At 41.0% G+C, this 18,227-nt stretch overlaps 1 long non-coding RNA gene across 1 annotated transcript in view; it reads left to right on the top strand.

Moving 5' to 3' along the window:
- The window catches only part of LOC110343247, a 116,369-nt gene that overhangs the window by 44,136 nt on the left and 54,006 nt on the right, over window positions 1–18,227 (top strand). The window contains exon 3 of the long non-coding RNA XR_002385459.2: window positions 1,112–1,214. This is a non-coding gene — a long non-coding RNA (uncharacterized LOC110343247). The remainder of the gene's footprint in view (window positions 1–1,111; window positions 1,215–18,227) is intronic.

The following is an 18,227-nucleotide window of genomic DNA, read 5'->3' as shown; positions in this document are numbered from 1 at the left end:
TATTCGAGTCACCAAATGACCATTCTGACCCTCTTTCAAAGGCTGTTTGGATATGTTTCTTTTCTTTTTACTGTTTAAAACCAATATGGTCTCCACCAAGACTGAACTCAGGTACTATAGTCTTACTTCCCTCCATATCCAGCCCTGTCTCTCCACCTCATTTGCTGAGCATTCTTGACTGGGTGTGGCCCAGGGACTCCACTCCCAGAACTGACTCCCCTGGAAAACTCACCCTTTTCTGATGGGTCCAGAAAAGGCCATGTGATGGGGAAGTCCCATGTATATGTCAATAAAGCACTGTTGGCCAATAGGGAAGCAAGATAGGTGGGACTAGGAGTCGAGGAGGACTCTGGGAAGGAGAAACACAGAGAGTCAAGATGTAGCTGCAATAGGGGCAAGAAGTTCGGAACTTTTCTCCAGTAAGAGAAATACTTAGAATAGCAACTATGGAGTAAATACTTAAGTCAGAGACAGCCAGTAAGAAACAAGCAAGGCCAACAGCTTCATAATTAATACAGCATCTTGTGTGTTATTTGGGGACTACAACATGGCAGAGCCCAGGCGACTGGTGGGGGAAAAACCAAAGTGGCTGGCAAGGAAAAGGCTTCTCTCTACAGCCATGTACTGTCAGTTTGCTCAGGTGTTGCTTGTGGTGATTTGAGAGTCCCCATTCCTCTTAGATGATGGAACAATAAACAAATCCTGTAGCTGTTGTGTGTGTAAGAAGACACACAAAGAATAAGTACTGTCATTTGGGCTCCTGGGAGGAGACTGGAGAACCCAGATTCCAGCCAGTTCTTACTGCCTGATTAGTGATAATTTACTCACAACTTGAAGCAATAGCCATTAGCCTAGGAATACAAGACTTTGGGAACAGTAGACCAGTATGAGTCATTGCCACCTCCTCCTCCTGCCAAGATGTGGGATGCCTGCCTGGATACAGTAGCTCCGGATGCTTGGCCAGCTTGTCAGCTGCTGCCATCTGTCTGCCTCTCATATAAATCCTCTCCCTTGTTGTTGGGTATATATCATGTTTTGTAGATGATTCTCCAAGGGAAGACTGATCTTTGTCATTCTCATGCATCCAGGTCTCTGCATGTCTTTCCCACAGGTTTGCAAGGCAGCTTTTCATGTGTCTCAGTGTGATTCACACTGTGTGCTGGCTAATTTACTACAACCTATGGATGCCAGGATCGCCCTGTAGAATTCAAAAAGTAAGTTTAATAGATTGTACATGGTAATTTGGGCCCTCTGGCCACAAGTGCTGTGGAAAAGGCCAGATATATAGTGCTGTTGACTAGCACAAGGCAGTGATTGTGTGTGTCATCCTGTTTGGTGTTCCTTCCCACCCCTGGAAATATGCCAGCAGCTGAAATAAGAAAAGTAAAGACACCTCTGTGTCACCCTCTGAAGCATATTCCCAGGCATGGAGGAGGGGTTTTCTCATGGTGAAGGCCAGGGACTGTCACACTATCTTGGCAATAAGCCCAGAGCTTTGTTTATTTGTATTCTTTTCAATCCTTCAATAGTAAAGTGAGTGATGACTTTGTAGATAGATTTAGCCACAATGAACTTAGCTGGACAGAACCACAATGTTTGCTCTTTGGATCCGAAGAAAGGACCAATGAGCTAAGTCAATTTATTACAGCCTGCGATTCACAGACCAACTGGACAGAAACTGGTAAATCCACAGCTTAGTGACAGCCCTTATGCTTCTGAGAAAAAACAAAGTTCATTAAATGTGCTCTAAAAAGCCTTAGTGTTGAAAATGACAGTGATGCTTATTTATTCATCATGCTTTGCTTATCAAACTCTCTAGAGAGAGGGAAGGAGAAAGACAGATAAGTCAAATGGGCAGAAAGACAGTGGAGAGAGATTTATCCTAATGATATTGTTGAAAAACAAAAGGTTATGCCCACTGTATCCTACCTACCCTTCTATCACATACTTGACAAGGTTCCCATGATCGCATTTACTTTATGCTTTAACCAAAGGATTCCTTAAGAAAATGAAAACATTTTAGAACAACTATGAGCTGAACTCCACCTGAAACTATACAGAGCATATAGTGAATTAAGAAAACCATGCTTTACCAAGAAGGCCACATAGCACACTGTAAAACAGCTACAGCAAGTCAAGATGGCCACATACCCAACTGCCCTGAAGCCATTAGATTAAGAAATTAAAATAGGGAATTGTTTCTGTTCTTCACAATCTTTCTTAATGGTGAAGCACCATGGAATGCGTGCCTACATTTCCATTTGTGGTTTTTATCCAACTTAGTGAGTCAGTTACTTAGGAAGTAGATTGGGAGTGGTGTGAAGATGAGGTCTGCGAACCAGCCCTTCACTGCCTTTAGTTTTAGAGACTTTAGGTAAAATTGAAACTTTAATTTCTTTGTCTTTAAAATGCTTCAAAATGGGAGCAACAACCTATATTTTTTTTCAAAGTCACTAGAAGGATGCAGTCATTTCTTGGGTTTAGTTATGCATCAGGCATGGAGAATACAGGAGCAGAAATGCAAGTTGTGACAGCATTGGAGGGTGGAATGTGACTTCCTGACAGTCTGCCACCCCTTTCCCTTAAAGAGAAGTTCTGTCCCCCTGCCCCCATTGTTAAGCACTCTTACTGTTAAACTTGATTTTAGACTAAAGATCCTGACTTTGCACATTGTGTTTGACATTTTATTTATTTGAAAACTCCTGAAAGTATCATGAGTCTCCATCGGAAATACATAACTAGGTTCCCTCTTCAAGGTTGGCTCACTTATTTTGCAGACTTGGCAATGACAGCAGCTGATGGCTCTGAGCTACATCTTTTTTATAACATGATTACTTTATTGATTCTTTGGCAATTTCACATCATGCACACCAATTCTGCTAAAAGCAAATGGCTAAATGACCACACCCTGGTCTTTTATTTGAGATCATTGCAATGTGCCATGCTGACAGGGCTGGAGAAGATGCATTGGCAAACTGGGGTCACCTAGTCCTAAGCACTTCATCCTGTTCTCCTCAATGGAGCCAAAGTGTCTCCCTTAAAGCATTCATGAGCAGGCATCTAGCTCATTGCCTGTGCTCAGAGTCTATCTCTAAAGGACTCAATATGATAGTCACCATTTTCTTCACTTACTTTATTTACTAGTTAAACCTAAAAGCATTGTGTTTGGCTTTGGAAATACAGAAGTAATTATGTTGTATGCATATATGTGTGTACAACATGCATACATTTTTACTCAACAAAGCATATTGAGAAAACTTATTAGTAGTTTCCATTAGTCTGTAACAAAGGAAGGAGCCAGCCAACATTCTTATTTTCCACCTGTGCCAGCACCACACAAAATCTATGGTTCACTTTCATTTTCTCATTTGTATTTGTAGGGCCCTGGGGCAAGAATTCAGTGCAGGCACCTTGTGCAATCATCGCTTCACAGTGATTACCATTTCTAAGACCTTGGGCTTTTACTTTTCTTTGTTTTGAGGAGCCTTAAACTTCCTCTTTCCCAGTCCTTTATAAATATGGCTTGGATCACTGTGAGCCTGACTGAGCCACTGTGCCACAGAACACTGGTCTATACCCCAACACTGTGTGTTTGCATATGTTGTCTGCCTATGATTCATCTCCTTACCACAGTTCTCTCTTCCCCAACCATATCTTCCTTTTGGCTTCCATGAATGAATGAGAGCATAGTTTTGTTTTTATGCATTGGCTTATTCCACTGAATATATACTCTAGTTCCATTCAGTTCCTGCAAGTGACAAATTTTAGTTTTTTAAAAAGTCATTCATTGGGTGTATACCTGTAGTTGGATGCTTTTATGTGTTCTGCATGTCCCCTGGTCTGGTCTCTTTCCCACTCATGGGTTCCCACATCTGATTATAAAATAATACTCTGAGGCTTACTATAAATAACAATTGTTGGGACAATACCCACAATTAAATTAAGCCATTCCTACTTATCTGGGCATTGCCTCCAGGCTGAGGAATTTAACTATAAGAGTAACTTATAGCCCAGTGTCTATATTATGTGGGGATTTTCAGGTGGGCTGGATGTGGAGACCAAGAATATCATCATTGAGAAGTATACAGCTAAATGTATAGACATCTCTAAACAAGAAGTGCCTTTCATAGAAGAGTGAGAATCAATTAGGACTCTATGCTAGGCTTCTAGGTAGCTTAGTGTTTCTCTGCAACAGCTCACCTTTTATTTCCTAAGGGACTGAAGACTTAATAAGATGGAGAATGAAAATAATCAAACAGATAAAAGCTATAATGAACCTGTATTTATGAAGCATCATACAAACACGCATTCTAGAAAGTAATAGCAATTTAAATGAGGGGGGTTATATGAGAGAGAGCCTGTGGAGTAAGGACAATATCAATGTCTTCTCATTTATATGTATTATACAAATATGTAATTATAAAATAGGTTTAGAACATTGAGTGGAATCTCCCTGAATTAGATGGTTGTTTTCTCTTTTTGAACTTGGTACAGAAAATCACAGAACAGCTGGTCTCACTTTAGTATGGGATGAAAAATTTCCAGCCAAGCTTTGTGCTACTCTTCTGGAGGAAGTATCAACTCAAGTCTTTATTTTTTGCACGTGATGAGTCAGTCTTCTACTTTTTGTTTCACGAGGCATTAAATGTTGGTGTTAGTTGTGGCATTGTCATCAACAAAGTACATGAGATCATGATATGGCTGGAGCCTCTGGAAGGTAGACTCCACTTACATTGTTTAGTCAATGAATGTGTACTGCCTCTGCATTTGATTTTAATGAAATGACCATTCCGATTTATAAAGATAGCTTAGTCATCCAATGCCAAGAACTCCCTGGATGTACCTTTCCCACTACCTGATTGGCCACTTGAAACACATGCCGAACCCATTTTGGTATAAGATGTGGATGTAAATGGTGGGTTAAAAACAATAAAAAGGGAGTAATTTTGATGTTTCCTTGAGATAGATTAAAAAATGTCTTTACTTCTAGAGTTTGGGACCTGAATGATTTGATTGGTCCTAAAACCATAAAGATATAACCCAGGGAAATTGATGGGTATAGATGATAGATAGATAGATAGATAGATAGATAGATAGATGATAGATAGATAGATAGATAGATAGATAGATAGATAGATAGATAGATGAGAGCTAGGGAGGAATGGTTGATGGAGTGAAAGAAGTGAGGAGGAGGATGGCAAAGAGGAAAGAGAAGACAGTCAGATCCCAAACATATTTTTGCATAAAAAATGAAAATTCTTTAACTCAGAAATGACTAAGATTCAAAGGCATGGTGAGCAATGGTTCCAGGTCTCCTTAAGGTGTGACTTGTATTCCATGTAGACTCACATGCTCCCACAAGTCTGTGCCTCAGAAATCAGCCTCAATCCCTTGAGCTTGGATTCTGGAACCCTTCACATCCCTGACTCTGGTGGGAAATTGTCTGGTCTTCCTTGGTTAAAGTAATCTCAGATGACTGAGTTCAGTGGGAGGGTGACTAGAGAGCACCTTACCATATTTGATGTGATGTAACAATACCATGGATTGAGTGGATAAAACATACTTGATTCTCACAATACTGGAGGCTGGGAATTTCAAGACAATTCATTGAAAGCTTTAGTGCCTCCAAAGGCTGAGACATTTCTCAGATTTCCTTGATCTTGTTGCATCATCAAATGGAGGAATTAGAGAGCTCTTTAAGATCACTAAGAAAGTAAATTCAACTTTCATAAGTTCCACCATCTGGGTCTAGTTGGCTGCTAATAATGTCACACAAGGGATTTAGATTTCCATGCATAGATTTTGGGAAGATGCAAACATTTTGTGGGGCACAAGGAAACACCTCATAAATAATAAGAAGCAAAAATAGGTTACACATAAAATATGGATGGGAGAGAGATGACAAAGCCTTGTATGCCCACTTGATCTTGCATTGTTTTTGTCATTTCTGCCCTTATCAGTATATGAGTAGCTTTGACTAAAGATGAACAATGGAATCTAGGATCCAGATAGTAGGTACTGTCAAGTTTTTAGGAGAGGTATGTGTAGGTGACTGGATCAGAGCTACTCAACATAAACTGGAGTTTGGGCATCTGATCTCAGAAGACTCAACAGAGTTAAGTAATTAACATAATAAAAACAAATTTCATATTTTACTGGCTGATTTTGTGTCAGTCATCAGGGAAGAAGAAGCCTCAGCTGAGGAAATTCCTTCATGAGAACCAGCTGTATGCTATTTTATCATTAGTGACCAAGGTGGGAGGGTCCACACCATTTTGGGTAGTGCTATCCCTGGGTAGGTGGTGGTCCTAAGCTCTATTAAAAAAATAGATTGATCAGCTGGGCGGTGGTGGCACACGCCTTTAATCCCAGCACTGGGGAGGCACAGGCAGGCGGATCTCTGTGAGTTCGAGGCCGGGCTGGACTGATAGCCTCCAAAACTTATACAGAGAAACCCTGTCTCATAAAAACCAAAAAAAAAAAATAGATTGATCATGCCATGTGAGACAAGATAGTAAGCAGCAGTCCTCCAGTGATTCTGCAGCAGCTCCTGCCTAGAGCATACTGCCCTGGTTGAGTATCTGTCCTGGCTTCCTTCAGTAATGAACAGCAATAGAGAAATGTAAATCAAATAAGCCCCTTTCTCTACAACTTTCTTGTTTTCTGCTTTATATTTATTTTTATTATTTTAAAAACAATCTTACCCTACCACCCATCCACTCCTCAGAGAGGATGAGACCTCCCATGGGGAATCACCAAAGTCTGCCACATCATTTGGGGGTAGGGCCTCGGTCCTCCCTGTATCTAGGCTGAACAAAGTACCCCCTCCATAGGGAGTGCTCACCGAAAAAGGGGAATAGACAAGATGTCCTGAGTAAATTGAGAGTATGTGGAGAGGGGAAAGGGTGACAGGGGAGAGAGGAACAGAGAAGGGGAGGGAGGAGCAGTTGAGGGAAGGACAAAGATGGAGAACAAGGAAAGAGATACCTTGATAGAGGGAGCCACTGTGGGTTTAACAAGAACCTGGCACTAGGGAAATTCCCAGGAATCCACAAGAATGATCCCCAACTAAGAATCTAAGCAATGGTGGAAAGGGTACTTTACCTGCCTTTACCCTATACTTAAATTGATGACTGCCTTAATTGCCATCATAGAGCCTTTATCTAATAAGGGATGGAAGCAGATGCAGAGATCCACAGCTAAGCACTGGGCAGAACTCCTGGAGTCCAGTTGGACAGAGGCGGGAGTGAAATATGAGCAAAGGGTCAAGACCATGTCGGGGAAACCCACAGTAACAGCTGACCCAAGCAAGTGGGCTCTCACTGATTTCATACTGACAGCTGGGGAACCTGCAAAAGACCAAACCAGCCCCCCCCTACATATGGGTGATAGTTGTAAGGCTTGGACAGTTTGTGGGGCCACTGGCAGTGGAACAAGTATTTATTCCTAGTACAACTTGCTTTTTTATCATCGTGTTTTCTCAAAGCAAGAGAAACTCTAACTGAGGCACATATAGACTTCATTAACTCTCCACTCCCAAATTTGGAGTTAGTTCATGGGGGAAAGAACCATATATTGCACAAGAAACTTGAGCTGTTGGAAGGAGCAGTCCAGAAACCCTTTGAGTTTCAGGACATTCGAGGGAGGCACTGGCACTGCTCCTCTTTATGAGTTTCCTACATGGGTCATCATATCAGCTCATGGACCCAGAATTTTCAGGCAAGGATGTCCTACTTGCATCTCATTTCTCTGCATCTTAATTTCTTCCCCTCTTATCTTGTTGACTAAGCTGAATAATATAATTAAACAACACACTTTGGGGTATTACTATCAGGATAGTCTAAATCACATATATTTTTTAGAGTTGTACATAATCATATTAAACTAAATCATCTCAGGCTAACTCAATTGATCTCCAAGAGAATATTAAATTAAGTAATTGATGTCAAAAAAGTTTAGATTTTCTTATGCCTCATTCTCTTATATTAATATGGCACCATCCACTTATGCTGAATGACACCAAGTGATTTTTTATCTGAATGAGCAGGCTCATGCCATGCATAGGAATACATACACCTTAACCTGTACCCACAATTTATTTGCTCATTTTATTAGTTCTACATATTAGTTTGCCATGACACCTTTGAACAACTGTAATGTCCTAAAGGTAGACTCATCCTTCAGTATTACTTCTGATAGTTTAAGTCGAACATCCATTGTAATCAATCATTCATAAAAAGTTAATGATGAAAAAACTAAAAGGCAATCCAAGAATAATATTTCCATCGTTAACAACAATAATGGCAAATTATGTATGAATGCTAAGAGTATGAGATCTAAAGTGTATCTGGCATCTAATAGCTTTGTAAAATATTGATATCTGGAGAGAGGCCTTCTTGAAATCAGATAAGGCTTCCTGGAAGACATTGATATTAAAACACTATTGTAGTTATTGTGAAAGCATTGGTGGGCTAAGAGCAAGAGCTATATATCTAAGTGGAGTCAAGATATCAAGGTACCTCTATCTAACTTTACACCAAGAGTTTTGGTTGATGATTACCTGGTCAAACTAAACTGCTGGTACCTATACCAAACACACATATTTGAGTAACTCTGTAGCTCGACTTCTTTCAAAAGCAAACACAGTGGGAAAGGGAGAAGCAAATAAATAAGTGAATAAATGCAATTTAAAACCAGAGCCTGAATCAGCAGAAGCCTGATCCTGTGGCTCTCTGAGCCACTCATTGCCTTGTCTCCAACGATGCAGAAGTCAATATGTCTGGGTGGGTCTAATGTACAGACTTACTGGAAGGAAACTGGATCACGCTGTGCACAGTGACTGCAGGTGGTTGCTTAAAAAAAGGATGAGGATAAGGATGAATGGTTCATTTGAAGACTCATTTCCATTGCTCTCCTTTGTAATTATCACACCAAATCCCTTTATTTTGTAATCAAGGACCTTGCAGTTACACATTCCACACTAAGGATGGGAATGTTCACTTAAGCCGAGATTCTTCTTATCTAGAAAGTCACAGGTGTGGCTTCACAGAGCAGCTGAACACACATCTGTTACAAATGTGTGTCAACATTTAAGTTTTAAGAGGAACTTGCATAAAATCACAAATGATTTTATTTGGTTTTGGTTTTAGAGATAGGATCTCTCTACACAGTCCTCACTGTCCTGGATCTCTCTATGTAGACCTGGCTGGCCTTGAACTCACAGAGATCTAGTTGTCTCTGACTCCCAACAGCTGGTATTAGAGGCTTGTGCCACTACATCCAACAAATGAGAAGTGATTCTGCAGGAGATTCAAATAAAATTATTTTCAGAAGGTTAATTATATTTTGTGGAGATAATTCCCCATAGGCCTTGTGTTTGTATAGTTTGCCCCAGTTAGGGTTCTGATTGTCTTATTTCTAGACTTTCTTGCAAAGAACGTCTATTTAATTGTGACCATGCTCTACAACAAAGAGACAATTTGAACGAAGCATTGAAAGGCACAGAAATGATCGTTCCCAGGAGCAGAAGCAAGTTATCATCCTGAAAACCTGCATATCCTAGATGATAAGGGCTTCCTGTGCTCAAGATTTGTTTCCTGTGGTGAACACTTGAAGACACACTCATTACTTGAGTCTCTTGATGGGCACCAGTGGATTGGAACCAGGGAACCATGGCAAGAAAAATGGTGATACTTCTACAGGAAATTCGAGACTCCTGCTGCAGACAACCACATCCTCTTTCTTGATGCAGGAGCCTCCTATCTTCATTTCAGATACCCTAAGAATATGGTAAGCTGTCAAATAGAACATCTTCAATTTTGTAAAGATGATTTTGGCTAAAAACACCTGTTTCTGGAAGTGTGTGGCTTTGTAGAATTGGGAAGGATAATGACCTGGACTGATTCACCATTTGAGGTCAATGACCATGGCTAAAAAGTAATGGGGAGAGTCCTGTCAACAAAGCAGGCAGTGGCTTCTCACATTATTGCTGTCAGTGAGTGGAAATTTGGGTGAGCTTAGCTGTGGGAGCTGTCAAAATTCAGTCTTCAAGCTTCTTCTGTTATAAAAGTTAACATTAATACATAATGGATGAACAGAATTTCCCACTCTCTTCAGAAAAGGTGTGGCAGAGGAGTTGTCTAGTATTCAAGATGGAAGAGAGAGACCTCTACCTAGTAGAACAAGACACATTACGAAGATGGAAGTTAAGAATGAAGGGCATGTAAGGTTTGCTAAAGATAGCAAATTTAAAGATAATATATTCGGACTGAAACCCAATTTATCATGATAACCTTGGAGCCTATCACAGATTATAGGTCATGTCCTGAGATGTTTGAATTGAGTCCTGGATGCTAAGACAAATACTTGACTTCCTTGGGAGATTGACTTAGAAGAGACCAGGATGAGTATCAAAGCTTAGCACCTTGAACTAGGTTTACAGTGCATATACAGGTGAATCCCCAGCGAATGGGAACTTTGAAAAGCACTTTCAATTGTTTCAGATATATTGGCATCCCTGGAAAACACATCTAGCCCAGTTGCTGAAAGTGTTGCTGGATGTAGATATAAATTAACTAGTGTTATTATGGAAATTGGACATGGGGTTGGATTATTTGAAAATGACGCACTTGTATGAGTAACCATAGTTAGAAAAAAAGGGACAAAAACTATATGCTCCATTAATATCAACAGAATCCAGACTGGTAAGTAAAGGAGTCCCTAAAACTAGAAAAGGATATGTATCAGCAAATACATCTCAACATTGAGTGACCCCAATATCTAGATTTTTGGAGCTACAGTCCAAAGCCAGGACACTCAGAAGAATGAACAGTGGAATTTCACCCTAATCCATTCTCCTTTGGCTCTCTGATATCTTAAAGGAAGAGCTGCTCAAGATGTTTGACTCCATAGACAGATGGGGATTATACTACTGTGGATCAAAGACACAGGATCCCACCCTAAGCATAGAGGGGATTCCAGGACTCATCTCAGTAGATTTGATCTGGGTCCTGAAAAGGGAAAGAAGGGAATGTGTCTATGATCTTAGACAGAGTTGGGTAAACCTGTACAATGAAATTAGTTGTTTGTATCTAACTGGACAGGAGGAATCAACATGCCCTGCTCTATTTGTCCCAGTCACATGAATTCGAAAAGCCTTTTCTACAGCATTGAGGAAGCTCTACTACCTATGAGACCTAACATTCTTAGAGTTGTGTCTCTATCTGATATAAAGAGAGCCTCCACATAGAGTCAGCTTCTAGGCCTCTATACTTGTCATCTCAGCTATAACAAGGCACACATAACTTGAAAAGCAGCCATTTATCTTGCTAATGGCACTAATGGGCTTTTGTTTCAACCAAATACCTGACCTAGGGAGACCTCAAGGCAGATAGGGCAATTCTGTAGTGGCCAGGGCAGACATGAGGACTTACAATGGAGGGAAGGTTCCATGACCCTACTTAGGTGGGGTAGGCATATCTTACATCATGAGAGGCTCTGTGACCACACTTCAGCAGGCTGCTAAGAGCATCTCTCTTGAAGAGGCCTCAGCCAGCACCAGCAGAAGAAATTGCCTCTCACACAAATTCCATTCACAGGAAATGTCACAGAGGCCAAAATGGTTTCTAACAGCTCAAGGCTACCCTCCCAGGAAGAGAGGAGCCTCTCCAACCTCCTGCCTGACAAAGCTTGAAGCTACTAGGAGAATTAGCTATCTCCTCTAGCCAAACTGATGTCCAGCAAATAGGGTCCTCCCATTTCAAACATAAGGCTTCTAGAACTGTTGTTTTTAAAACTTTATAGCATTACACTTACAAGTCCTGTCTGTCTGCTGGTCTGTCTCTTCGAGATTAACATCTACTTCCTAGAGCCTCTCTCTTCTCAAGGCCCTAGAGACAACCATTTGAAGAAAGCAAGCAAGGAAGTTGTTCCTGCTTCTGGGTCCTAAGGGAAGTTAGACAAGAATTTCAGAAGGTGTCATGCAATATCCTTCCTGGATTTTACAGCTTCTGCTTCCTTACCTGGTGCAAGTTTTGACAGCTTGTCCCATACTCCCCTTTTCACCCTGCAAAATGCTGTGATCTCTGCATGAACGGAAACTGAGGGAATAGTTTACAGTGGACCTCATAAAACCCTTTCTCTTAACACTTACTTAGCCTTGTTTATCCTTTATAAATAATATTTTTATTACCTCTTAAAAATTATATGCCATGTATTTTGCATATTTTCACACCCACCCCTTTTATCACCCTCTCAATCCTCCCAAACCTTCCCACTCAACATTGAGATTACATTTTCCCCCATTGAGTCCACTTTATATTACTCAACTAGTCGCTGGGGCTTGCGCTGATGTGTGGTCAACCTATGAGGGGTCACATCATTATAAACATCTCACTTTCCTTCTCCCAGAAGCTATCAAACAGCTATTGCTCCTCAGCTAGTGATGGGATTCCACGCCCACTTTCTCCCCTGTATGCTGGCATTTTTCTGGTGGCAGCTTGCATGCCTCTTGTGGATGGTATCACAAACAGTGTGAATTCTTAGGTGCAACCCTCCTCCTGCATTTAGAAATACTGTTTTCTTATGCCATTGTGCTGGCCTGGGTAGTACCACTATTGCCTGCATCTGGGAAACTTCACTGTTTTGCTACTCCCCACATACTTTGCTGGGTCCTATTAACTGAGAATTCTCAACCTTAGAGCTGGACAGATGCTGGCTCACTCAAATGGAAAACACACAGTTGCTGCAACTCAGCCTCCACATCATCACTCTTATATAAATGGAACTAGGAATGGGTGTGGTCACTGCTCAGCTTTGACCAAAGTTCCCTTAACGGACTGTCAGGTATTTACTGACAGGCTTATTGCCAATGGCATAGCCACACAGAGTGTTTCATAGGCACTGAAGAGAGGACAGACATCCTTCTCTTATTTAGGTCAAGACCTCCAGAGAAAAGGTCCCCAGTCAAACAGTCTGTGCCACTCACAGCAATGCTAGGCTGAGACTTGGTCTCTAGAATATCATCCAGACTTGTGCTGCTCTTGGCAGCTGTGTAGCCTCGGAGGCCACTAGTAATGCTTGCCTTTTGTTGTACCCTGTATACAATAATGGGCTCTATTTCTGATGGGCAGGTCAAGTTGCTGCCTAAAGTTGGCCCATTTGTGGTAGAGAAGAACACTTCGCAAGACTGTGTCAGCTACAACTACACTTGGCATCCTTAAACCTTCTAGGGGCTGTTTCTTCCTCTATGAACATTCTGTCCCAATCTTAAAAGGCAACTAGAAATTCCACACAACTCCTCAGAGCCACAGTCTCAGCCATCAGTACTATGTCTGAAAGTTATGGACCTTTTATCACACAAGGTCAGTAGGCTAAGGGCTACAATATCTATTCACCATCCATGTCCCTCTGCAACTCCCAGGCTTCTGATACATAAGCTGTGGGGAATCATCCTCTGAGAGAGATGTAGTATCCTTCCTGATGTTTCCTTCCACCCTTTTGACTAATAAGCTTCAGGCATGTTAGTGTGCTCACCAATGAAGATACTCTCCAATCAATCTCTCAAACATGTTCTGGGACAGAAAGAATGGGCACACATCCTGGAAAAGGACTTTATGGTGTTGAGAAGGGTTCAGGACTTTTGCCTGTAGTATTTCCACCAAGAATAAGGCTTTCTATCCTTGCCATTCTTCTCTTCTGCTTCCCATGCATTATCTGTACTGTTTTCATTGAAAAACAAAAATTATGATAAAGTTTAATTTTATACATGTAATGAATGTGTTTTTAATAAAGGCTCTGACGTCAGAGCTTATGTGATGACACGTCACTACTCTGGATTGTTCCTACCCATAGACATCAGACAGACTGTCAGTACCAAAGCAAGCAGAGATTATAGAAGAAAACAGTGTTTCAGTTTTGGAAGATGCATGAACAGGAATTAAAAACACAGCTAACTAGGAACCATTTGCACATGGGCTTGTACTGTGAGGAACAATAATTACAAGGTTTCTCATGTGATGTGATATGTCCAAAATCTGAAACTTGAATCTTATTCAATTTCTTTTTCAGATTAATTACTCTATGGTAACAGTTTATGCTACCAAAACTTAAACAGAAGTGAAATGCTGTACGATTTTCATTTAAATCTATTAAAATGAGGTTATCCTTAGAAGCAATGATTACTGAGGACAGGGGAAGTACTTAGAATCAAATATAATTTAAGTTAGTAAGGGAAACTAAGTGATGTCACCCGAAATGCTCACCTAACTGAAAGTCAAAGAAATAAATGTGCCATGTTGCCTTTGTCCCTTCTGTGGCGGTGTGTGCTTTTATCCCTATTATCACAGGTCCTAATGATTCTCAGGAAGGATCGTGTGTTCAGAGGATATGATATATCCAGGCTTCAAGTGTAAGGTCTTTACCTCACTGGGAGATAAACCATCTTTAAAATGCATGCCATTAACTGCAGCCTCAGCAGGCTTCAGAAAAAATCCATTTTTAGACTCAGTTCTCTTGTTCTTTTATTTATGTCAGAAATCTTATCCGTATCTCATTTCCTTTATCTCTTCTAGAGATGGTGAGTTATAACCTTGACCCAACCTCAGTGTAAACTCTTCAATATTCAGATCCGTTTGAACCGTTAATGCCAGGCTTTCTGCTGTACTGCCTGGCACTGTATGTGAGGATCATCCTCCCTGGTCGAGGAGACACCAGAGGATGCTTAGTGCAGTGTCCCCTTATCTATCAGGCCTGATGCTGGCTGGTTCCTACAAGAGTTTCCTACTCAATCACTGAGCACAAAGCAATGTGAACATGACACAAACTAACCACACTTGCGGTAATTAATGTGATGTTCTTGGGCCCTAAAATTCAAGAGATGAAATCATTGTCCTTAAGTCCTGGAGAGAAGGGGGGGTGGGATTGGACAAATGTTGAAGCAAGCCAGTCCAATACACACCTCGGAAATTGAGAGAGATATGTGCTGTGAGCTGGAAGGCTTGCCAACATCAAAGCACCAGGATGCATGCCCTGAGGGAATCCATCTCTACCTCAAAGATCTAAACCCTTTCTTGTGTCTTCCTGTTGTAGGACTAGGGAAGGATTTTCAGTCTCCTTTACAAAGATAATGATTCCATCAATGAAAAGAGCTTCTGTAGTCTACTGATGGGTGCCCCACTTTTTAATCTAACACACGTGGTATCGGGGTGCACCACAAGAACACTGGGGAGGACACATCTTCACACTGAAAATTCCAGCCACAAAGACACTGAGGAGACCAACGAGTCTCACTGGATACTGTTTTGGTGTGCAATTTTAATCTTGGCACCCTGAACAGTCTAGACTCGAAAATTATCTGACTTTGAATGGCTGAGGAAGCTGTGGAGAGTGAATCGTAGCAGATGAAGGTTAATTCTAGGACACAGGCCATGTGGAGGTGTGGCATTTGTTGAATACCTGCCCCCGCTGTGTTAATTACACACAGTGGTCAACTACACATGTCAATGTTCTCCTTTTTTTTGCAGAAGAAAATCAAAAATTTTAATTACTTTACTTAGATCACGTACAAATCAGGTTTCTCTTGAGTAACAGCATCCTTGTCTATGAAGGACAAAAAATAACCCTTTAATTACCATGTTTATGTCTCCTTTTTTAGTTACCCATAGAAAGTAAACACACTTAAGAGCACCTCGGCAATTATAACCTGCTTTTCAGACTGTTTAATTACGAGTGAATCAATCAATATGGTTCTCCTCACTGCCTTATCCCAATGCGTCAAGCCAGTTTCAAAAGTGATATATGTCTTCCATAATTTCCATAATTTTAGGCTGTTTCACTTACACAGTTATCCCAACCCTTAAAAGTGATTAGGGCTGAAATGCAACATGCCCTCATATTTCACGCGGGATTGACTATTTCACAAGCTTTTAGTGACTATCTATTGGTTACCCTCGTCTCCAAAGCCATTCCTGTAGGCAGATGGCCAATTGATTACCACCTGTACAGACAAGAGGCTCCTCAGACACACACCTCAGGGACTACTATTTCTAGCACAGGAGGGAGAACTTTCATTTCCCCCAAGAAGTTGCAATTTTAATCTCTAAGCAGTTCAGTGCATGTAGTTGTAACTGTTCTGCCTGGGGCAGCTGATGGTGACCTTGAACCAGAGGGTGTCAGACATCCCCTAGACTGTAAGTAGCATCAAATCAGCTGTTGGCAGGTTTCCCAGGTAGCCACTAACTCCTCCATTATATTCCATGTCCTGCCTGGACATCCGTACATTTGTTCCCCCCAAATAAGCCAAGGTCACAAATGATGCCTAGGACACTGAGTTATGTGTTATTTACTCTTCAAAGTTAGCCACTTTTACTGGGAATTGGGTCTTCCTTAAAGAGTCTCCATATTCTTGTGTGTCCCTGAGTTAATCTTAGCCAGTTTAATCATCCTCCCACCACGATGTAACCATAACTATTTAATTATAACCTCAAAATGCAAGGACAAATACTAAGCTAAGGGCAAAAAGACGATTTGGCAAGTGACAGAGGCAAATACTTGTGATCCTAACACCGGGAAGCCAAAGAAAAGATATTTACCACAAGTCTGAGGTCAGCTCTGCCCTCACAATGACTCTGAGTCTGTCCAGTAATATATAATGAGACCAAACTAAAAAAATTATTCAGTTTTAAAAAAATTAAAATAGGCTGGGAGTTGGTGGCTCACACCTTTAGTCCCAACACTCTGAAGGCAGAGGCAGGTGGATGTCTGTGAGTTTGAGGCCAGGCTGGTCTACAGAGTGAGAATTCCAGGACAACTTCGAAACCAATACAGAGAAACCCTGTCTCGGGAAAAAAATTAAAATGAAATCATGAAATTTACAGTAAAATGGATAAGCCTAAGAGTTAATATAATATGACAGGTAGCTCAGACTCAGAAAGACAGCTGTAGCATGTTCTGATACATGGACAGGTAGCACATATTCTCATATGTGGATCCTAGGTTTTAAGTTGTATATATTCATTTACATGTAGGTGTGTGCCTGGTCATGGGTCATGCAACTAGAGGGGAAAATGTTTTTTCAAAGATGGGTAGAGGATGACTGAATATATGAGGCATGGGAGTAGAAAGAGCACTACTAATCAGGATAGAAGGACACAAGCAAGATAGAACCAACAAGAGGGGAAGAGGAGCCCCCACCATCAACAAAATATTCTGAAAATGCCACAAGGACACCCAATATAGTATATTAACAAGTAGTCTGAAAATATAAATTAATAAGTAATTTTATATTAGGTCAATTAACATATTTACATATTGAAAACATGTGTCCAAACATGATTTTCTACTGATTCTTTGAGCCTGTGGGTATTTTACAGGAAAGTTTGCAATTTATTATCAATGATCACTGATTATAAAACACTACTCTTTACTAATTGAAGGAAGCTTGACTCATTGGAGAATTTTTTGTCTCTCTTGTCTTTCCCAGCTTCTAACCTATTCATTTAAAGAATAAAATGCAGAGGTGAGATATCCTGTCTCCATAGTCTCTCTTTGTCAATGGAGATAAAAAGACTGGAAGACGTTCAATGAGTTGACTTGGGTCCCATGTCCACACCAGCAAGTGTGGTGATCTGGGGTCTGACGCAAAAGAATGCCAGCCCCATCACTGGGCTGCTGACATTTCCTAATTTCTATTTTGGCAAATGGTAATTGATCAAGTTTTAATAAAGTCCCAAGGACATAGTTGTGCACAACAAGAGACAATTTGTAAAAATTAGATGATGGCTTGTCATGGACCAGCAGGTCATTCTTCAGTGACAGGGTTCTGAGACAGAGTCAAGAGATGAGAAGAAGACAGGAATGTTTGGGATCAGGAGGTCTTGAATAACCTGATGGACAGCATTGTCTATACTATTTCTAGGGAAGAAATGGGGCAACACCGGCATACAGCTGTCAGAAGTCAGAAGCAGGCTAGTCAAGCAATAGTGCATGAAGGGAATGCGGAAAAACTCGCTGGTACCAGGGATCACAGCAGCCTTGGGTCTGATAACTCCAGGGTCTTCAGGGGTGGAAAGCCAAGTTTCCCAAACTGAAATGTTTGTACCTTCAGGACCTAAATCCAAGCCACAGACTAGTCTTCGCAAGTCTACTCCTGGGCAAAGAGGGACACAGAACTAGGTTTCCTTTGCCCTTTAACGGGGTCTCTGAGGAAAACTCGGATCAGCCTGGCTCTT

This window comes from Mesocricetus auratus, unplaced genomic scaffold (genome assembly GCF_017639785.1).
Source record: "Mesocricetus auratus isolate SY011 unplaced genomic scaffold, BCM_Maur_2.0 Super-Scaffold_100031, whole genome shotgun sequence".
NCBI lineage: Eukaryota > Metazoa > Chordata > Mammalia > Rodentia > Cricetidae > Mesocricetus > Mesocricetus auratus.
The sequence above is the reverse complement of the archived record's forward strand: the minus strand, read 5'-3'. Positions and strand labels throughout refer to the sequence as shown.